At 42.8% G+C, this 24078-nt stretch overlaps 1 long non-coding RNA gene across 5 annotated transcripts in view; it reads right to left on the minus strand.

Moving 5' to 3' along the window:
* The window catches only part of LOC308623060, a 200643-nt gene that overhangs the window by 26897 nt on the left and 149668 nt on the right, over window positions 1–24078 (minus strand). For 3 of the 5 annotated variants that reach the window (XR_014016725.1, XR_014016726.1, XR_014016728.1), the window contains one exon: window positions 3370–3476. The exons of the other annotated variants lie outside the window; for them this stretch is intronic. This is a non-coding gene — a long non-coding RNA (uncharacterized lncRNA). The remainder of the gene's footprint in view (window positions 1–3369; window positions 3477–24078) is intronic. 5 annotated transcript variants of the gene reach the window in all.

Consider the following 24078-nt stretch of genomic DNA (forward strand, 5'->3'; position numbering starts at 1 on the left):
CGCCTTCCGGCCCGCTTGGGCTCTTACACCTCGGCCTGCTCCATCCACGTCGCCTTGTCTTCCCCTCCAAACTGTTTTTCCTCTTGGATTTCATTCTGTGGTGATCGATACCAACTAATAACCTAAGCCACTAACCTTACTTCACATTTTCCCGGTTTTCACCACGCTCATCTCTCTGGAATCCACAGCCATCGGTGTCCTCGTCCTTTCCTCACTGGATGACGAGAGCTTTCTTTCTATCTGGTCTCCTCGCCCCTTGCCTGACCCATCCCCTCCGCCCCCAACACACACACACACACACACACACACACAAACAGGCCGCTCCCTCCAGGGCAGCCCTGTGATCTTTCTGAAGAGTACATCTGGCCTCGTTACCCTCCTAGGTGGACACCTTCAGGCAAACACGGCACAACGCATTCGACCCCTCTATCAGTGATTCCTTCTGCTTCACCTTCTCTCATCATTCCTTTCCCCACATCCTCCACCATACCACCTATTGCTCTGAGCCTGTGCCTACAGTGTTCCTCCTGCCTGAAGCTCTCGCCACAATGCCTGCCTCCCTGGTCCAGCTAACTCCTTGAAGGCTGTCCTTTAAGGGTGAATTCAGACACCACCTCCGCTGGCAAGACTCACGGATGGTGGCTGAGTGTTATGAGGTCCTGCGGCATGTGCTGTTTTCTTGCTGCCAGAGCACTAATCATACACTGTGAATCTGTTTTTGTACCTTTGCCTCCTCTATCAGATCGTGAGCATCCAGCAAAGGAGGCCCTCAGAGCTTGTAGAAGGAATTAATCAGTGTTTCCACCGTCTAAAACAGAATTCCCTATTCTCATCTTGAAAGAGATCCCAGAGATTTCATAACTTCCCTCAGCCACTCGTTTACTTTATCATCTTGGCAATCGAGATTTTCTTATCTATTAATCAACAAAGAAGTGTATTTATTATATACTTTATGTCCTGACGACATCTCTTTGGCTTTACTTGAATTTATTTCACTCTGGCCGAAGCTACCACAGAAGTGTTACAAGTGTCCCTACACAGGATAGCCATTTAAAGTACTGCAATTTGCTGAAAGCAGGCAGTGTGTTACAAAGATAAATCAGACTGTTACTACTTAAAAACCTTTAGCAAGAAATCCTTTAGCCTTTTGGGGACTAAAACCTCTGGTTACTTTCTCTTTTGCTAGAAGGGTATATAACTTGCTTGTATATCGGAGCTCTTCACAATTACCCAAAATCTTTTTTCAAATGTGACTCACATTGGACATAATAATGAGTCTGACTAATGCCAAGTCTTATTTTCTTACTCTTTTATGTCATACTGATTTTAATACACTCAAGAATCATGTCTATTTTTTTCCACAACAGCATTACAGTACTGACTTAAATTTAGTTGACGGCCTATAAGGGCTACATTTTCTTTTTAATGGCGTTTTTTTGTGTACTCAGCTAAACTACCTTATATCTATCCCCACCCAGCAACCACAGAGAATGACTTCTTTCCGACTTGGATGCCTCCTCTTTTAAATTCTCGTGTTCGCTGGGAAGCCAGGGAATGGCAGAGTCACGGTGAGGTCTTGCTCTTGGCGGGGCCCTTAAGCGGGGCCCGTGGATGAGCCCCGCTGTGGCTGCAAAAGCGCCTTAAATGCGGGCGAGTGTTTGTGTATGAGTGTGGGAAGAGGATTTGTGGCTTCCATCACAATCTCAAAGGGGTCCTACACCCTGGCAAGGGTAAGAGCCCCACCCTAAGGCATTCAGACATAAAGCAGTAAATTGGATAAACAGCGCCAGCATGACCGAATCAACTCTCTCCTCATCCATCTCCAAAGAGAATGAGAAACTCTGTAGTAATTATACACTAAGCATCTTTTGCAATAGTGAAGAACAGAACTTGAGGGTGTGATTTGGTGGACCCATCGTATATGAAATTACACAGAGGCCATAATCTAACACTTTAAATACCAATCACTTCAAACACCCTCAGCTTCTACTTCTATCCAAGTACAGTATACTTACTTTGTTCTCTTTTGATACCTTTAGCTGATTCGATAAAACTTACTTTAAAACCAAAACATCAAGAATCAAAAGTTTCTCTGCATATAAATATTATGTTAGTAGCCAAAAATATATGCCTTTCATGAACTATTAGTAATTATATTATTTCTGCTAGAATATACTGTTACCTTCCATACTTGTGTTTTAAATAACATTACCAAAAAAATCACTTAATTGTGTCAAAATCGAAACTGCCTTCATATCATTAAGCTGCAAAAATCTATTCTATCAAAATATATCTTCAATCTTAACTTTCATTGCTGTCTACCGGTTATGCTATCTCTTATAACTATCACCGCACCGAGTGTATTTTCTACAGGTCAACATAAAACGTAGCATAAGTGTGCCAGGAAAAAATGCTCTTTAAAGCGTTTACTTGGATAAAATGCCCTTCAGAAACTGAGAAGCAAAAACTAGTAAAACTCAGAAACTGCTGTCATCCGTACTCACCACTGAACAGCCACACAAAGGATCCCCAAGCACAGGCTAGACTTGTCCTGGAAGCAAGGGACTGAATTCCATTAGGAGAACAAGCAAGTAGAAACAGCAAGTGGCCACACTACCTTTCTCCAGCTCATCTTATTTGCAGACACACAGACTTTGGAATCCTCCAGGACTAACAATGAAAACCACACTAGGTTGTTTTCCCCAATTCCTATGAAATGAGTCAGTAGGTCAAACAACTTCTCCGCTCAGGAGAGAGAACAATTTCTGAAGCTGCACTCACTGTTTCCAGTAACTGGATTCCCTCTCTTTGCCCCCTCGATAAAAGTGCTGCCAATAATCTATGGAAAGCCCACCGGGTTCTGGGTGAGACACATCGCAGATACTGCCAGAAGGTTAGTCTTTTTCATGGGGTAGTTTCCCCTTGTGAATAGTCACGAGGACAAAAATCCAGTTAGGAGTAACACGTGGATGAAGTTTCTTCACTTAAAGAGTTGGCATAACTTTTTCTCTGTTGAAACCATGTAGTCATTTCTTTCTTTCACACAAGAAGATGGAGTGATACTTAAAATAAATATAGAAGAGAAGTAACTGCATCTCTAAAAGCCCCCCACAAACTGCTTCCTTCTGTAAAACATCTTTTCTTCCTCAAAAGGACTAGTATATTCAAAAGATTCAATGATTATGCAATTAACCCATGTTCTGAAAAACCTTTCACAGGCTTCCATGAGTCCTGCAGCTCCATCCATTAAATCATACAAAGCAGAAGTATTTAAGAGCTTGCTAGCAGTCCTCTGAATCCATGACTCAAGAGGATGAGCATGGGGTTAGCAATAATCTTCAGAATCTACCACCTACTCACCGCACGTACCATTTCTTGTAGTTAGCCACCTTCTGCGGAGGAGATCACCAGCTACCGGCAATGAATCCGTAATTCCAAGGACTCACACGTTCAGGCAAGTATATGGACGTGTATCTCTAAATACAAGTACAGAGATCTTCTGTGACAGTGCGTCAGGAGGAGACTGGAAATACTTTTGCTTTCTGTATTGAGAGTACTTTCTTTCCTTTTAAAGAGGAAGTTTCGTTTTGATCTTGAGAAATTCTCTCTGATAAAACCACCAACTGAAAACCTGCCATTATGAACGAGGGATTTCACAACCTTCATTCCAAAAAACTGTGGCTATTCATTTCTGGAAGTGATTCATTGCAAAAGAATCGTCGTTGGCGGTGGAGGGAGCACTAATTTTTAGAAGACAGCCCGCCCGCCCTCTGAGAAGTGAGCAGAAACCTCAGAAACGGCGGCAGCCACGTGCCTCGCTGACCCCCCGTCACAGCTCCCTGAATCACCATCCACCAAGATGACGCGCGATGACCAATTTCCTCCTGTAACTCCCTCAGTACACAAAAACCCTTTGGTCTGTACACCCGGAATATTCCCGGGCTCTGGCAGAAAGGTTCAAATAAATCTGGGAGGAGGGCAGCAGCACTCTCCACCTGTCAACGCTCAGTTGCTGGCGAGTAACCAGCATATGGATACTCACTTCCTGTGAGTACTTCTAAAAGAGCTTATGATATTTCCTTTGGAAAGAAAAAAAAAGTGGGGAGGAAAGCAATACAGGGAGGAGAAGTAACTCCAACAAGCATTCAAAGCTAAAAGCATGCAACGTGATCGCTGTTTACCAGCCACGCCTAATTTTAATTTGGTTTTTCAACCCCTGTGTAATTAAGACAGCCAAGAGAGAACAGCATCAGGAGAAAGAAAAAAAAAAAAAGACATTTCACAAATGCTTAGACCTTCAGTGCGCGTGACCAGAAAAGTAATTTTAAGATTCAAGTGAACCAATCTGAAGCTGTTTAGAACATTAACCCTTCAAGGAAAAAGAGCTATTTTCGTTTGTCCCTACATTTCAAATACGGAAATCATCTTCCCCGCTGGGTGCTGAGACACTGAAGACATAGCCTCTGAGTGCCATCCCCAGGGTTTGGGAGAAGAGGGAACATTTTCAGATTTGTCTGTGATGGGGGCAGAAAAACACCTATTTCTAACACCCCTTCACATTAACAGTGACCACGTGATTTTCGCACCAAAGCACCCCTTGAAAACCGACCACGAAGGGCTAAGATGTGACCTTTTGTATTTCTCTTGGCTTTAGCCAAACCTGATCACTTAGAGTAGAATTTCTTGATAACTGGGCAAATTAAGAAAAATTGCTTTTATCCCATTTTAAAGAGCATCAGTGTGACACAGCTCATTTTCTGAAGAGACTTGTAGACATTTTGCTAAATGAAGAGCTTAAAAAAAAAACCTGTCCTTTATTTTCAGGCTGTTTATGTGCTTCTCTATCTTGGGTGGGAATGGTGGGGTACAGGGCAGAGGAGTTCATGCAGGCAGAAAGAGAAAAACACGAGCTTCCACTTAATGGGACTGAAGAATAAAAACAAACAGATCCAATGTGTTCACGTTATTTGTTACGTGGCACCGCTCAGCCCTTAATTTCTTCTACCCCAGCTCCTGTATTTCTCATTTTTGAACACTCAAGATAAACATAAAGAATATATGTGAAAAATTTTAATAAAACCGTCTGTGTTTTATACTCTGGAAGGAAATTTTCACGAATGTGAAATGCTTTTACAATTTTACCAAAACTGATATTTTAAAAAGAAGAGTATGGAAACCATATGCATGGTGTGAATATAACCTTCAAATTGAGGATGAGTAAGAAACAGCACCAATAAATGTCCTTAAGGATTTGATTCAAACCAACAATACTACACAACAGTCATCCCCTGTCCTCACTCCCAAGACCTCATCATGAACTTGCTCAACGTAAAGAGGACCTCTCTGTATGATGTCCAAAGAACAGGAACCCTAGAGGGAGTGCAGTTTTAAATATCTACAGCTTAAAAAACTCCTATTGATACTGAGCTTGGTGAATGATTAGAGGCCAGACACTTACTCAAATGTTAGAACATCTAATTTCCCCTCCCACTGTGTCACGTTCATACACATGCTCGAAGTTCTCAAAGCTTCTGTGCAGTTTGTTCCTGTTTCAGACTGTGCGTTATGAAAGTTCCTCTTAAGTCCCGGGTGGCCAATGCAGAGGTTTCAAAAAGAGAAAGGAAAAGTAGAACAAAACAGAATAAAGATCATTAAAATACACGCGGGGACAGTATGGAGAATATGACCCCAACCCACGTGGCCGCTGCCAAGAAGCCGTGGCCCTCTAGGAACTCCTGTAAGTGGGGAAGGCTGAGGGGACCATTTCTAAGGGTGGGTATTCAGAATGTGATTAAGCTACAGGAACTATCCAGGTCCTGCTCTAATTTGCTATGCTGTGGACATCCTGCAAGCCCAAGTTTACAGAATCAGTGTTTGCTCTCCAGACCTCTGGGCCCATTGTCCCCCCATCCCCCCCAAACAAAACAAAACCCTGTCACAAATGTTCTTCACAGCTGACGTCTACTCAAAGTTTCCTTTTAAACAACGGAAAGGAGTGCGCTCTTTAGTGGCCCTTTTATAGAAACGTTGGGGTGTGGCCTCACACAGGAAGGGCACCAGACCCAACGCGGGAAGTCGGGAGGCCTCGCATTGGAGTTCTGCCTCTTCCCTCGGCGATGCTTTGCTCTGGTCCAGGTCACCCAGCCTCTTTCAGCCAGTTTGTCCATGGTGACAGCAACGTGACTACAAGGGCTGGTTTAGGCACCTACACGGATCTACTCATTCGATCCTCACAGCAACCCTACAAGCTCAGTTCTTTTGATTATTCCCATCCTACAGGTAAGGACAACTGAGCCTCAGGGGCTTTAAGGGTTTGACCACGGTCACACAGTTGGCAGGTGGTGGAGTCAGGGTTCAAAGCCAGGGAGCCTCACCTTGACCACTCTGCTCGGAGCCTTCCATCAGCACGTCCGCCCGCCACACCAGGCTGTGGGGTGTGTTAAGAAAAGCCGCCCTGAAAACTACTACTCGAGGCAGACTTTTACTCATGTCACACGCAAATATATTCTCCGCAGAACTGAAAGAAAACTAATGACAACTAAGTACTGCTAACTCTAACACATCAGTTTGTTCTCTGAGAACAGCTTTGTATAATTTGCAAACGACCTCTTTGCAAAATTTGTGATACTGAGTTTTGGAGGCAGAAGGGATCTAGAGATCCCTTCAGTCAGAGTGGTGGAGTGAGGATCCCCGGCACAGAGGCAAGGTTTGCCCCTCCATCACAAGGCGCCGCACCACCGCCTCACAGCCGCCCGGAACTGGGAAGCACTTCTTGAGTATTATTTTGATCTGTCAGGCATTCATTCACTCACGTGACGCATGCACGTGTAACATCAGTCCTCAGAAATGTGTCAGATAGTTTCTTCTCACTACAAGCTCCTCAGGCTTTAAGAAGAAAAGAGAAAGATGAGGGGGAAAAATCTTTTCTTCCTGTTTTTTCTTCTTTTTTAAGTCAGGGAAACACAAAGCCTCTATCAAAGTTCTCCTATGATGAACATAACTCAAGTTCTATCCAATTCTTTCTTTTCTCTGTAAACTTGCTCATATGCAGACCTGATGTTAAACAAACTATCTTTCCCATGTGCTTATGGAACGTGGAAACCAAAGGAATTGGAAGCTCGGGCCTCCTTGGCTTCGATGGTGATTGATAATTTGGTCATTTACTCTTGAAGGAAAAAGTAATTTCCTACTTAAGGTATTCAAACTTTTCATGCTATTTATTCTATAACCTTTGACCTTATTATATTCACTTAGATTTTTTTTAATGGTTCCGTGTCATATTGGGTCACATAGATTTTTTTTAATGGTTCCGTGTCATATTGGGTCACAACGAAATACCCGAAAATATCTCATCCTAAAACAAAGACATCTGTGGACAAGAAAAGTTAAGAAGGGAAAGAAATAAGACCACATTCTGGTTTTATTTCCCCTTAAGAGAGCAAAGATTCTGGGAAATTTATGTACGTTAAATTTATAAGCGGGCACTTTTCCCCCCAAAGATTTATTTGGCATGAAAAGTTACTTCCTGTAATCGTAAGATCAAATGTTATTTACTCCTGTCATAACCATTCACATACTTCCTGTCATAAAAACTTGAACTTGGCTGGAATATTAAATAAAACATGCAAAAAACTACAGGTAGGAAGTGACTGTATAAATATATATTATGCTAAGTTCATAGTCCAATCTAAGAAAGGGACGAATCACCTCTTCTTGGAAAAACTAGTATTATGCTTTATCATCTTGGCTGACTAATCCCACAGAATGAACTTGGAGGGTAGAAAGCTTTCTCTATTTGCTGAGCTCAATCAATAGTTTTAAGGTGGCTTTAGGATGCCTCCCAGGGGTACTGTATGTGCATCGGGCTGCGATGTTCTTGAGGAGTTCATGGCCCAGAGTTAGAATTGTGAAGAGTCAAAAACTTACACAGGGTAGATGTGCACATTTTAAATGCATGCCCACATTTTTCTTTGATGGCTGCATATTTCTAAAAGAAAACAAGCTTCTAAATTCCTAGGCTTCCGTGTGTCTGGTGGGGAAAGCAGAGCCAGTGTACACATACAATGATAGAAGAAAGTGTGTGTGAGCAGATTTGTTTACAAAACAGGGCCCAGCAAAGTCTGTTTCTCCATGCCACAGCAGGATCCATCCAACAAAACAAACACAGAGACACAGAAGAATCTATGGGAATAGCTCTTCTTTCTGATGAAGGTATAACAGTTTATAATTATAACTGAGCCGTAAGTTATAATGTGGCTTAGTCCTGAATTGGGAATATGTCACAAAATCCAGTTTAACACACACATGCGCGCGCACGCACACAGAGGTGCGTATACGTCTATACAGCACGATGGTTTCAACGCTCCTTCTTTGGCATTAGAATCTCAAAGTTATTTCTTCACACAGGCGTCTTTCTCCTACCTTCAATCCTACATACTTCCATCTGGACAGGGTGGTCCTTTCAAACTCATCAGGAAACAACAAAACCAACAACGTCTATTTATCTTAGCTTAATTAATTGTACGGCCATAGGACCAGGCTTGAGAACTTGGACCCTAACCCTTCTTCAGGGAACAGAGCTGAGCCAATCGGTCGCCAAGTCTCACCAGCATTTGTTTCCAGTGACTGCTGCCTTTGCCCTCTCCCACCCATTCCCGATTCTAAAAAATATGTCGGACCTCTATCACTTTGTTCCTGGACAACTATGACAGCCTTTTTAATTGGTTCACTTGCCAACAAGCAACTGCGTGGCAGAAAAACACAGTAAAGAGTAGGAAGATTGGGTTCTGGGTTTGGCTCTGCCAGATGCAAACCATGTGGTCCTGAGAAAGTTATGCGGTTTCCTTGGAACTCGGTGTTCTCATCTACAGCATGAAGAAAATGGCTATCAAATGATATGATCTAATCTGGGACATACACAGTCACCAAATATGACCTTCTGAAACTTAGTTTCCTCAGGTAAATGCACACCTTAAAAATCTTCAGTGACTTTGCTAAAGTTTAAGTTCTTCAGCCTGAACTGAATGTGAAAGTCTCATAAAACGTACGGCACTGCACAACTGCAATAGTGACCCTAACAGGGATCATTTCTTGAGCTACATGCACTATGCATTACCCAGGAATTTTATATACGTGGGCTCTAATCCCCATGACCACTCCACAAGGTTGGCTTTTGACTCTATATTACACACCAAGAATCTGAGGTTCTGAGAATAACTCACCCAAGATTATAAAATCTATTAAGTGCCAGGAATGGCATACAAATCTACATGTGGTTGATTATAAAGCCCACTAAGCCATACTGAGTGCTTTAAATGTACCATAATACGGGGCGGGGGGGGTGTCCCTGACTACTTGAATGATCATTCTCTGAGTCTCTGTAGCTACCAGGATGCAAAAGGAAGCACCGATCATCAGAATATAAAAAACAATGACAGGGGCTTCCCTGGTGGCGCAGTGGTTGAGAGTCCGCCTGCCGATGTAGAGGACACGGGTTCGTGCCCCGGTCCGGGAAGACCGCACATGCCGCGGAGCGGCTGGGCCCGTGAGCCATGGCCGCTGAGCCTGCGCGTCTGGAGCCTGTGCTCCGCAACGGGAGAGACCACAACAGTGAGAGGCGCGCGTACCGCAAAAAAAAAAAACAATGACAAAGTGATCACTTAGTGTTTAGTACTCGTTAACATCAGCATCTATTCCTGCTCACTTTCTTGGCCGCTCAGTACTACAGAATAAAAATGCAAATACAATGTAGTTCACTTGTAACAGAAACTGCAGTTTTACACATAGCTGATAAAAGTGATGCTGGGGAACTGTGTGAGTCACACACAGTCACTGACAAATAAGGATCAAAGGGAGTTTGAACAGTTAACAACTGAGGAAGCAAAAGTCAACAGAGATGATTATACCAGAGGTAGGCTCTTCAAGAGAATGGTTTGTGTATCAAAAGATTAAGAGAGTTCCTTGGGGAAATTAAATGCTTATAACAAAAATCACCCTCTTTATGATTCTGCCACAGAAGTGAACAATCTTTGGTCCAAGAAATAGCCTGTTGTTGCATCATAGCCCAAATTTCTGTTATATAATGTAAAACAAACTGAGATTCAACTTTTTTTAACTTTTCAAGACTTAATCCCAATAAAATCTTTTTTTAAATTTTACTGTTTGTTTAAAATATCTGATTCGGTTTTAAGTCAATTCTCTCAAAGTAACAGTTTTCTTGGAGCGGTTATCTTCAGATAACAAGGACCTCTTGAAATGGGAATAACAGAAAAAGGAAGAATAGAAGAATTACTGATATGCAAATAGTAGTGGACAATAAGAGAACTAATTCTCCAGCCCACAAATGGGAAGTAATGTCCCAGGTCTCCTCTCATTTCAAGATTCTCAGGCTTACCCAGCCCAAAGCCCCCATAGAGAAGACCTGCTCATCAGCTCCATGCCCTGGTCCCACCACTGTATCTATGGTGGCATGGATACAGCATTCATATGGCATTAGGCTAGCCTCTGGGAAAGTCTGACTGTCTAGGCAAAACTAGACCGCAGTCTAGTAAACTGTGTAAATCCTAACTTTACAAGATTCACTCCACCTATTCTATCTTTATCTAGTTACCTGAAGATCTCTACTTTTTTCCCCAGAAGACAAGAGTTTATAATCTGGAAGAATTTTGTCTTATGATAATTCAAGTTATAAAGGCCTCAACGTGTTATCAAGATCCCGCCTGACACGTGTATATACACCTCTGTATAAAATTAAATGGTTTTGGTTTCTGCAAATATCCTTCAATCAAGCGTTCAGAGAAGGGTTGTTCTGAGAAAGATTTAATGGGATTTGTAACATAAAACCTCAAAAGCATATTATTGACTTAACCAAGACAACGCTGGAATACAAAATGTGATTGCTGTGCTTTTTCTCGTAACTGTCATGTCTGCCTCCAAGAATCTAATAAAACAATGTTGTCTCTGGTGCCAGAGAAACCCAAGAAGGCACACCCTCGGGAGACTGAGTCTTAAGTCGGTGAATTCTGAGGCATGTAAGTAAGTGATCAGAACATTATATTAGTGAGCTTCTGGCCTTGCAAGACGGTTGTTTGCTGTAGGGATCTTGGCTTGTTACTAAACAGAGAGCGGTTTTGTGATACTTTGAAAAAGCTCCTTCTCTCCGAAAAGCAAGAGGTGTTCACTCTTCATAAGGAAAAATCCAGAGCCTGTGATCTACACCTTATAGTAGAGATTCTTTTTCATATACATGCAGAGGCTATACAAGCACAAAAATGCACCGTGAGAAATTTAGTATGTACATAAATACAAGAGCTTTCTAGAATTCAGAAATCTGAAATTGGGGAACAGAGTGAACAGAAGTGGGATGGGAAGAACCGGTGGTAGTTCAGCGGTTTTGAACTTCTGACTGTGATTCCGAAAGATTTTTAACACAGCACAAAAAGGGTTTTGTAGCACTGACCCCAAAGGCAGCATAATGTCTTGTTGCAGTATATGTTAATGAAGGCCATTGTTAATGATATACTCTCTTTTAAGACTACACAGAAGCTGCATATGCAAGCAGATAATGCAGAGCAATGCTGCAGCTCCATTTACAGTCCTCGGACGCAGTGAAGCCTGTGCTTCCGAAGCTCAGGGTGGAATGCTTGTTTTGGAGAGCATTCAACGGAGAGCATTTGGTTTCCTCCATTTAACCAGGTCACCCAGGCATGGAATGCACAGCTCTGCCAGACAGAGAGCGTTGTGGATGCCTGAGAAACAACGGCTTGTCCAGGCTACTGATGCGAAGAGAGGCCACGGTTTCCTTTTTCTCTGCTTTGAATGGCAGCCTTGACGTCACAACAGCTAGGAACCGCTGGAGGGACAAATAAAAAGGCTCAAGCCAAGAGTGCCCTGCTCTGTTGCAGGGCCATTTTCATCCCGTTCTGGTATCTTCTGTGGCTGCAGAAAGTCAGCAAGAGCAGAGGTGAATGGCTGGAGCTTAAAAACAGAGGCGGCCTCTGGGCGGATAAAACAGACCTTTGACCATGTTAATCATCACCTCCAAGAAACCTGGATAAACTACAGCTCTTGCATTAAGCTTGTTTCTGACCCAGTGGACTCCCCAGGGAATGCCTGGAGTGATGTTGCTCACGGTTCAGACCTCTGAATTTTCCCTGAAGAGCTGAACTTCCTGTATTTCAAAGCGGACCTCTTCTAAGAGGGACTGCCACAAACATCCTGAGAGAGGCAAGGACCTCAGGGGAGCGGGCAGACAGTTTTTGCAAGAGACTTATTTTCTACGATAAAAACATCCTTTAGGGATTTTATAATTTAAGTTCAAGCAGTTACACATGCACGTTTAGCACCCAACTGCAGGTGTCTGAACAAATGGGTGAAAAATGTTCAGATGGCTGGCAGGCTTAATTCACCGTTATCTGAAATGAGTTGTCTGTCTAAGTCGTCACAGCAGTTTGAAAAGCATGATCTTTCATGTTTCAACCTTACCTCAAAATTATAAATTATATTTAGCTACGTGAGTGTCGGATCACTTATGCTAACTGTCTGCAGGCAGGACTGAAAGCACCATGGAACAGAGAACAGCGTTCTGTTGCCACATGTTTCCCCAAGTTTGCCCTCTGCCTTTGAAGCAATAACAACTTTCACCAAACCCCCACCCTAGCCTAAAACCCACAGTGCTTGGGGTCCTGTGGGACGGCCGAAGCTCGAAAACCAGGAGCCGATGGGACGTCTTTGAGATGTGTGTGTTGTAGCAGCACAACACACAGAGGGCAATGGGAACACCTGCTCTTATGACGTCTGTGCTCATATTTAGAGGTTCAGCAGAAGGAACAACACCTCTGAGCTACTTGGCCCCTTTTATAAGCTCTTTCTTTTCTTGATTTTTTTTTTTTAATATTTATTTATTTGGCTGCACCGGGTCTTAGTTGCAGCATGCATGCTCTTAGTTGCAGCATGTGGGATCCAGTTCCCTGACCAGGGATCGAACCCAGGCCCTCTACACTGGGAGCATGGAATCTTAACCACTGGACCACCAGGGAAGTCCCTCTTTTCTTAATTTGATGAGCGCTCCCAAAGCATAACTTCCCTGTGGTCATCGGGTCCGTCTTGTTTCAAGAGAATAATCTGCCGTGAAGATATACTCACTTTCAAAGATAAAAGAGGGTATAATTCTGATACAAAATTCTCATTTAAGAACTCCTACAACAGAACACACCCCTTCTTGCCTTCAGGTTGTCTTGAACATCTCTCGTCCCCTGCAGGTATCTGAGGCCTGTTTTGCAATCTGGTCTTTGGACTCAAATGATCTTTACCTGGGTAGAGAACAAATTCCATGCCTTGTTTCTGCTGTTTAAAAAAAAAATCCAAGTATCTTCAGTGATTAAACAATGGAGAAGATACAGCAAAAATTATTTGTTAACTGCATTTTCTTTCAAATGACAGTTATGCTCAAGAGGTGAAACTTATTCTAGCCTTACGCTTGTTTTTATTTTATAAGAGCTTTTTATAGTTTAAGAACTGTAATTAAATTTCTTCAGAACTGATTAATTAAACTTAAGTTTTCAAGAAGAGAATGATGGGTTTTCTCAAACTATTAAGTTTCCAAAAGGAAGACAAATTATTTTTATTCTAATATAAAAGATGAGAGACTGAAAGGGAAATTTTTTTCCATCTGTATTTTGATTAGAATTTTTTAATGTCCAAATTCTTGGTTATAAACCACAGTAAACAACCAGTCATTCATTAAGAAGCAACTATTGAAAGGGCGATATTTAAAGGAGAAAAAATAAAACATGATGTGATTAAAACTCCACGCACGTCTTCACTTCAAGGCAAACGCTGTGCCCATCTGGGTATTTAGAAGGTGCCAAATATCATTGGGATCTAGATTTAATTCATGTCATAAAGAAAGTACTGTGTTTAATTTGTTTACAAAAGACCTAGAACCTCATGGAAATGATGGTGGTGATATGGACATGAAGTGAACTCAACATTAAAATGAGGTACTGATTTTTAAATTATTTAAATACACAATCAATCACAAACATGAACAAACTTTCAATGATCTAGTATTCTACTCCTAATGAGAAAAGGTAATTTTAAAGGTAACCTTCAGCTTTAATAGGTTTCTGCTCTAATTTTCTCCTCTGTTCGGAAATCTTTAAAGTTAGTCAGTCGGTTTAAAAATCCTGGCTGCTTTTAGTCAGAAGGGCCAAAGAAGAAGAGACAAGGTCTGTCCCGAGGGGACTCAAAGATGGATTGTGAGAATTTAAACCCTGGACATGTTACCTGAACTGAAGGCACCGTCTCTGCTCGCTTTAGTGGTGAGACTTGGGAAGGACCCGAGCTCCAGAGCCCTCTCTTCAGGTGACAGGAAGTACGAAGTGCACTGATCCCAGCAGCTCCCAGCACATGTGCAGAGGTATCCACCTTCAGAAGTTAAGCCTGAGCTGGCCGACCTGCCGGCCAGGGTGGCCACCGTCGGTGGGGCGGTGGCTTTCCTTCCACACTCTCTTGCCCACTGAGTCTTACATGAACAGCAGACCCGATCCCTGATTTCAGTCTAAGGACACTGATGGGAATTTTCCATGAAATCTTCTTTAGGAACAGACAGCTATCGTAAACACCACAGAAATGAGCTCTCCCTTTCCAAATTCCTCTGAGAGTGGCAGAGAATATGTACAGCCTTTCTCTAAACTTATTTGTAACAAATAAAATAAAATAAAATAAAATAAAAGCTTCTCCTCCAGGTTATTACAACTCTACCAACAGTCATCATCCAACCCTATAATGCACACGTGGGACCTATATGGAAACAAACTCATAATACTAATCTCCAAGAGTGATTCCGCAGTAGGTAGCTTTATAAAAACCAGTCCCCCCCACCTTTTTTTTGGCCATGCCTCGTGGCATGTGGGATCTTCCCCAACTGGGGATGGAACCTGTGCCCCCTGCAGTGGAAGCACGGAGTCTTAACCACTGGACCGCCAGGGAAGTCTCTAAAACCAGCCTTTATGCTTATAAATCTACCCTCCAATAGGTGACAACAGAACAGCTCTGTCACTCTCCTTAATTTCTAATATGTACACAGAGAGGCAAACACAAGGTTTTATTGACACTCTTACTGTACATGCTTCTTTTCTTCATAGCACATCATAACTTGCAGTTGCCTTTGTGCATTTGTACACTGCCTGTTTCTTCCACTAGTCTGTAAATTCCATGAAGGCAGGATTAGTGTCTGTGTTATCCTTATATAAACACCATGGGATGGATGGAAGGAGGGTGGGGAAGAGGTGGGGAGGGAAGAAGAAAGAAGTAGTAAGAGGAAGGAGGGAGGGAAGGAAAGGAAGACAATAGTTGCAACAGCAGCTACACTGGTTTTAGCAAAGACAAGGAGTACTTTTACAATTTCATCAGATTTTTCGTTTATAGAATTTAGAATTCTTTATAACTATTACCTCATCAAATCTCATAATAACCCCAAGTGATCTTTTAGCATGAAATTAAAATTATTATGTATGTGACACGGAGGCACAAAAATAAGGAATAATTAGCTCCTAGATCTTTCATGTTTTATCTGTACAACAGCCACTACAGCAGGTAGTTCTGCTCACTGACTTTTCCGGTTATCTGTGTGTAAATACGGAGCTATGTTTCTTAAGTGAACAGTTTAAGAACTGTGACCAAGGTCCAGTATTTCCGCCCTTTTTATTCATTCAACATCTCTTGGAAACCCAAAGCCCCACTTTAACTTTGGATATAGCTATGTGAAGGCAGAACTAGTTCTCAAGCAACTCTTCTCATTTTTACCACCTACATAGAAATGTAGCTTCTGGCAGAGGATGCCTCTCAATGAGGAAATCATTTACCAATAATAAGCGGGGTCACTGGGGGCAGAGGACAACATCAGACCTGACGGCTAGGAAGGCAGGTAGTGTCACTAAGATGATGCTCGAGATCCCTCCCATCACCTGGCTCCAGGGGCAGCATCCGAGGAGTCCTTTCCTCACGCAGCGTATCCTAGGAGGGTATGATGGGCACTGTCGTCAACACAGGGCTGAGGAGGACTCGCCTGAGTTTACACAGCCCGTGACTGACAGCGTCAGGACGCAGCCCCACGTCTTAAAGGCTGCGTCTGCTGCCTCAGCGGGCCGCCAGGCTGCTCACTGCTCAGGCTCTGAACCCGCAGGGCCGCAGGAAGTGGCAACAAAATCATCTGCACCACAGAGAAAGTGTGAACACAGACAAGCCCAAACCGATCATCATAGTTTGGAAGCATCTTGTCTAGGAACAGTTACCGACAGGAAAGTTAACCTGCTGAGCCAAGCGCAGACCTGATCAGGTCCGTTTTTGCCACAAATGCCTAAAGCCCTTCTGTCAGGGCAGAGACGAACCTCGACTCCCATCATCTGTGGCTGCCGTGGGAATTACGAGAATTAAAAGAATTAAAAGAAATAACGCACCCCCTTGTGGCACCTTAACGCTGTGGGTCTCCTGCGCAAACTACATTCAACCCCAGCTCCCATCTGAACACAACCAGACCAGCCTTGGCAAGTCAGCTTTCATCTTGCTCAATCCTTTCTCAGTTTTTCTCTAAGAAAAATCAGTTTATCACAAGTGTTATTGGTTGAGGGTCTACAATACATCTAGCATTCTTCTGATGACAAAATAAAAAAATCACTCCCTGTACACTCTGCACTCAAGTACTTTATGATTCAGATTTTTTTCTCCCTTCTGGATGTCTATAATTTCTTCTTGACTGACTAGGGTTTAGAAAATATGGCACGTTCACAACCATAGGAAGTTAACTGCACGGCACCCACCACAGAGCAAGAAAGTCAGAAAGGTGTCAGTTCTGACTGCTGGGCTAATTCACCTGGGTCCTGACCTGTATCACCAATGTCCCAGGAATGTAACCTTCTCATCACACCCCCGATGGCAAGCAGCTGTGACATGCTGATTCTGTGGGTAGGACGTCATGCGTTCCAGCTTCATTTGCAAGAGTATTTCTAGGTCCAACTGCCGCCTTGTGGCCACAGCAGAGGTCCTGACCCCGTCAGCCAGCTCCACTGGGAGACGGAATCAAGGCCAGCGATCTATGATCTAATCCCAGTGCCAAGGTGAGTTTGTCAAAGGCCCTGAGAGCAAATTATGTTTTCCCTGCCTGGGGCTTGGTTTCTACGCTTTAAAAAGAATTCTCAGTATTTACTGCAGTAAAATTAAGCACTTTCAAATTTCTGCCAGATGCCCTGGAGAAATACGGTTTATTAACACAGAACAAATGCAGTGCCTGAAAGGCAGGAGACCTGGATCTTAGTCCCTGGCCCACTACTGATTCACTGGGTGGCTTCAGGCAGGGAACTTAAATCAAGTGCATCATTTTAAACGGGCACAGAGTGGACACTTGGCAGGTGGGCAGTAGCCTGTGAGGTCTGAGGCTGGTCCAGTGGCGCAACTAAGTCAGTGCAGACGAGGCCCTTTGCCAGGGCCCAGGGCCTTGAGTGCTGTTTTGTAGCTGGCTCAAGGTGGCCACGCTGAAATGTGACCATAAAATTTGTGAAAGCTTGAAGCTGAAGGAACTGGTTGAAACCTGTCCTTGAAAAGAGGGGCAGTCCCACATATTAGGTAAGAGCACAGCTTTTAGGAGCCAACTCTGTGGATTCGAATCCTGAGTCTACCATGTTCGAGCTTTAGCTTTCTCGTCTGTAAGATATGAATAAATACCATCTACCCGTCACAGGCTGTTGTGAGGATTAGATGTGTTAATTCTTGTAAAGTAAACACTAGGTGAACATTAGCTATTAGCTAAAAGTTAACAAGGTATTAAAATCAAATGTAATAATTTATTAAGTATATATTTTTTCAGTTTCCAAAGCAAATTTATATAGAGTTCCAGTTGGAATGAATGAAACTCCATGAGAGAGGTAATAATAAAATACCTAACCTTCTACACCCCTTTAGAGTTTGCAAGACACTTTCCCCTGTTTTCTTTGAGGCTCATATTCTCCTCATTTATTCTTTTACAAGTCACACTTCAGCAAAGTGACCAGGCAGACTGGAAAGACCAGAAGCAAAAAGATAAACACTTTTTTTAAAATAAAAATCTCAATCAATAGGTTAAATAGCATTCCAGAAACGGCCGGAGAAATAATGCTTTAGAGGCCATCTGCACGCTGGTATCTCCATCTGAGACCTCTCCCCTGAAATACAAACTTGAATATCCACTTGCCAACTCAACATCTCCACTGGAATTGCAACAGGCATCTCAAAGTCAACATGACTGAAACAGAACCTCCTTCTTTTTCTCCCCTCTCCCCATAAACAAGATAATGGGTAAACTGTGATACATTCACACCTCTGGAACACTGCAGCAATGTATACAAAGGAACTGCAGCTATACTCCCAACAACATGGGTGACTTTTATAAACATAATATGGGGGAAAAACATAAGCTACAAAAAACTACACATGGTGTGACACCATTTTTTACGTATCTCAAAATACCTTTAGCAATGCACATTTGTGTGATAAAATTTATATGTTTGTTTAAAATAAATCGAGAGAATTAAAAACACAAATTTCAGAATTGCAAGGAAGCTGGAGAATAGTGGGAAGAAAGTTCACAGAGGGATCCAGAAGCATCTGTAATGTTCCAGTTCTTAAAGCAGGTGGTGGGTCACTGGAGTACATTTTTTAAAACTGTGCTTTAGAGCTTACTTGTATGTTATGCATAATCTTTTGTATATATCAAATAATCAACAAATTAAAAAGACAGAAATACAACCCGTAAAAATGAACTGTGTTGAAAGTTATACTTTAAAACAAACTAAGCAGTGAAGGAGAGTAAATCTTGCCAAAAATATGAAGAAATTAATGTATACTAATAAAGTTGGGTTATGGAATATAATTATTTTTACAAGGATGAATAAAACACATATGTAATACATGGATCAAATGCCAAGGGAAAAAATGACTAGGTTTAGAGGTCAGAAAAAATGTATTTATCGGGGATCTTTTTTCTATTTCGCTGGGCTTTCTTTCTTAAAAACAAAATGGATTGATTGATTGATATTACTTGTTTAGTGTTCCCTGTTTAGCAGGTGGACGATCCAAGGGCTGCTAAGGATGAGAACATCTCCCTCTCCTGCCCGGGCTTGGGTCTCTTGAGGCTTGTCCAGGAGAAGCTCAGCACCTCACCTGGTGAAGGCCCATGATTTTGGAGTTACCCTTCTCTCCCCCATCAGCACTGATAGCGGCAGTTTATTGTAGACAGACTTAAAATATATGCTTTCTTTTTTCTAGAGCGTCTAAGTTGCAATTCTTAAAACAAACACAGCATCAGAGTCTATTTTAGAAGGAAGTGACCAAGCTCAAAGCAGCACTAGGCATGATGTGCCTTGTTTATTTATCTGTTTGAACAGGCAATGAAACAAAAAGAGGCCTGTGCATTTCTTGTGCTTTTCAAATAGGAACTGGATCTATCTGAATGGCCAGGGAGGAGAAGACAGTTTGATTTAGATTTGGCATGGGTTTAGGGGAAGAAATGTCTTTGTAACTGGTCCTAAATATTATGGCAACTTGGACTGAGTCAGTCTCCAAGGGAGAAGTCGCCACATGTTATAACAGAAGCCAGTGGGCTTGGCAAGGAAGGGAATTAAAGAATTACAATTAAAGCAACACCATTTTTCCATCATGGCGAAGATGCGCTGGCCAGGACCATGGTCTGTCCTCCTTTTCCATGGCTGATCAAACTAAGCACTGCCCTTTCAAATCAGTCTTTATCATCATATTCTGAAGAACACTAAATGCTGAGATTAATGTTAATTTCTAATGAATTCTTAAGGAGAACTTTTTCTTCCTCCTTACTAAAAAAAAGAATAAACGATTCAGAACAGAGATTCAAAAAGAGGAGTGCCAGCAAAAATTCTGTTAAGAAGGTTGACAGAGTACATCTTTCAAATGTACTTATTAATTTTGGAGCTCCAATAAGATAAGATTGTGATCTGTTTTGATGCATGCTTCCGTGCCCCCCCCCCCATTTAAATTTCTGAAAGTTAGATTCTTGCCTATCTGTCTTGCTATTTTAACTGGTCATTCCCAAACATAAACTGCCCCACTTTGAAGCTTTCCAAAGCCAAGAAGAGGTGAAGTCTGGCACAAAGCAGGCTGTCAGTGAGTGTTTACTGAGTGAATCTGCATTTTTGCATGGCCTTGAGTTGGATGTAAATTCTAAGGCTTCTTACATTAACAGTAATTTTTCAGTCAACATCATCATAACTTACTATTTCCAAGAGGAAAAATAAGCTTGTATAAATGCTACTGAATACAGTATCTAGTTTTCATTTATGAGAAGCAAAGGAAAGGAATTTGAGAAAAAAATGAGACAAAATATAAATATAAATCATACAGTTTCAGTTTACAAAGTGGTTTTTCCAAGTAGACCATGTATTTCACTAAAAAAGAAAGGAGATATATATGTCTGTGAGATAGGTAGGTGACAAACTAAGGGGTGTGTGTATGCATGTGTGCAAGACCAAGAAAGCATGAGAGAAAGACACAGACAGAAAGAGAGACAAAGAGGAACCTGGAATAATTGAAGAAACAGAGAGTTTAAGGAATGTTTTAAAAATACATTATTGATGATTCCTTAAAAGCACCAGAATTCCTTAGATGTTGCCCTAGACCAGTGTGGCATACCAGCTATGAAAAGTCGGTCCTGAATGCTTAATGACAGGGATGTACACGGTATCATGCAGATTTCTTTTGGGAAGGAGTGTTACCGACAGAGCCATGTAGCACTGACTGAAGCCCAGGCTGATAGGCTCATCTTGAGGAGAAAACATCCTCAAATAGGTGCCCAAGGGCTAAATCCACATGCCTCCATAATACCCTCTCTCCCCATCCCCATGGCTATTTGGGAGTGATCTCAGAGAACAGAGTGAGTCCGTCTGTCACTCAACATACATGTATAAGAACCTACTACGTGTCAGGCGCTGCACTTGGTAGATGCAGAAATACGATAATGAACTCAGTGAAAAAAAAAGTTCCTGCCCTCATGGACAGCAGGGAGCTGGCGGCAGAGGTGCAGCAGAGTGACTGAGAACACGGCTGGGGGCATTAGATGAGGTTTAAATCCTGCCCTGTTTAACTCCCTCATTATTGCTTTCTCTATATGTAAAATGGGATGATAATGTTGAGAAGATTCCAGGAGATCATGTTTGTAAAGCACCTAGAACAGTCCCTGGCACACTAAAGGCCCCATAAATGACAGTTACGAGGGTTACTTCCTCAGAGAACTGAAGGACACACACAAAGAAGTTTGCCATCTTCTTCCCCAGAACACACCCCAAATTGTTGGACAAGGAACTAAGCCACATCACCACTTGATCACATTTCTGTATGACTTTTGGCAAATCAGGTAGCCAACAGTGTCACTGAGCTAGACAGGAAAGTCTAGTCGCTAAAAATATACCCCAGAAATAATATACCCCATACTGTTGCCGTAATGGGAATGTTTTCTGTTTCTCAAGGAGGTAGCAAGAGAGTATCACTGGAAGGCCTCTTGAAAAATCAATTAGAGCATTTCTCTTTTAAAACAAGCCCTACCAAAGCACCACTAACCATGATGAAGGTTCCAGATGATGGCTCCAAAGCGACAGATGAGAGGCTATATTCAGGACATCTTAGACTGAGAAGCAGTAGAGCAGAAGGGTTAGGAGCATAGCCTCTGGAGCCAGGCTGCCTGGGCCCCACGCCTGGCTCTCTCACTCACCTGCTGTGCAGCAGTGACCATGCTGCTCACTGGGGCTCGGTGTTTAAAATCGGTAACAGGGGGTTAATATCAGTCCCCATCTCATTGGGTAGTTGTAAGAATTAAAATCGCTAACATCTGTGAAGCAATTGAAGCAATTATGATAGACCTGAGCCCTAGAAAAATAGTCTATAAATGTTAGCAATAATTATGCCTGGCAAACCCAGTAACTTTATTATGCTGCTAATAAGCATGTGACAGCCCAACAGCAAGAGAGCAACCGAACCACACCCGAGGAGTCGGGAGTCCTCTCCTTGGCTCACACATCTTCTTTCTGCATCACACTGGGTGCACCACATCCCTTCTGTAATTCACGCTCCTCATCTACACGACAAGCAATATACATCTCCACCAGGAATGCCTAGAGAGGCCTGATGCCGTTTTTTGCTAATAGCAACAGCAGCTGAACAGTTTAAATTTCTGTATCTTCCTGTCTATATCAGTCAGAGTTTTCCAGAGAAAGAGAGCCTATAAGATGTGGTGTGGAGGGGGCGGGGGAGAAAGAGACAGAGATCAAGAGATGGAATTTTAAGGAATTGCTTAGGCCAATTCCAGTGGGGTTTGACAAATCCGAAATCTGCAGGGCAGGCTGGTGACCCAGGGAAGAGATGATGCTGTGGTCTCAAGCCGTCAGGCAGTCTGGAGGCAGAATTCCTTCATCCCTGGGGGACAACAATCTTTTCCTCTTAAGGCCGTCAATGGACTGAATGAGGCCCACATACCTTATGGAGGGTAATTTGCTTTACTCAACATCCCTGATTTAAATGTTGATCTCAGCTAAAAATACCTTCAACAGGTATTTTTATACACCTTCTTGACTGGTGTTTCACCAAATACCTGGGTACTGTGACCTAGCCAAGTTGACACATAAAATCAACTATCACACTATCCTTTCAGAAGAGATGGTGTTCAGATGATTCTTTGCTGCAGGAAAAGCCTCTGAGAATGCACAGCAACTTCACTTTCTGAGACCAGATTAGAGGCAAGAAATTCAGATGAGGCACCCATTTCTTTAGAAATGAATTCTAAGGCTGAAGAAAAACCTTGAAAGCAGACATAGAAGATGGTATCTGAATAGTTAAGTAGGAAGAGTCAGGAGAATGTACTCCAGTCCACAGAAAGGACAAGCCTTTAGAACAAGGGCTGCAAACTCAGGACCTATAAGGGCCAGACAGATAAGACAAATGAGTGAAACGAACAGGGTGGGGGACATGCAGAGTGCACAGTGCACACCCCATGTAAAACTGCTCCCCAGCTTCTGGCCGAGGAAGGCTCCAAGTCCAACTTTCTTTCTGCAACAGCCCGAGGGCACACACAAGCATGATCCAGTGGGAGGACAATCAACTTTCGGTCAGGTCAAAGGAGCCCTGTCTCTCTATTCTACCACTCATCAGCAGCATGACGTAGAATAAGTTCCTTAAAACTCTCCAGGCCTCTGTTTTGTTTGTAGAATGAGGTCACTGCCACTTACACTACAGAATTATTGTGAACACTCAGGGAAAAGTGCCCAAAATGTGACGGTTGATATACATGCTTCCTACTTTGCTTTTATTAACCACCATTTATATGGCACTTACTATGTGCAAGGCACTACTTTGCAGCTCATTTAATCCTCACAACAACCCCACGAGGCAGGTACTCATTTTACACATGAAGCAGGGAAAGGGTAAATAATTTGACCAAAGACACACAGCAGAGAATACTAGAAGACTGTCAAAAGATATAAAACAATAGGACTATTAGATGCTATAATAGATTCTATCCCTCCAGCTACCAGAAGATTCTCTGTCTTTTCTTTCAACCTAAAATTTGTTGCAAGTGTAAGTGACGTTTGCTGCCGGTACCCATTGACTCCCACTCACTCCTCCACATCTTGCATGCCCCGCCCCCACCACTCCATGAGCCTCTCCCTTAAAGGCACTCGTGACTCTGGGCTCAGCAATCCGAAGGCCTCTCAGTAACCCCCTCCTTACCCCTGCGTTAGTGGGGCACCTCTCAACAGTTCCTCTCCGCAGCACCAACATCCACTGGCCTTCTAAGGCTCTGAAGTTCCCCGTTTTCCCCTTTGGAAGCTCCTCCGCGGTCTCCTCCCACCCCTTATCTGCCCCCAGAGGTGAGTCCTAGGGCCCATTCACTCTCTCCTCGTGCTCCTCTTCGCGCTCTGACGCTGTGCACGCAGTCCGTGGAAATCACGTTTTCAACTCACACGCCTCAGTGCCCAACCTCCAAACCTACGCAGCAGGTAGTGACCGACCTACACGCTGACCCTC

Source organism: Mesoplodon bidens (assembly GCF_964165515.1).
Source record: "Mesoplodon bidens genome assembly, chromosome: 9".
Lineage (NCBI taxonomy): Eukaryota > Metazoa > Chordata > Mammalia > Artiodactyla > Ziphiidae > Mesoplodon > Mesoplodon bidens.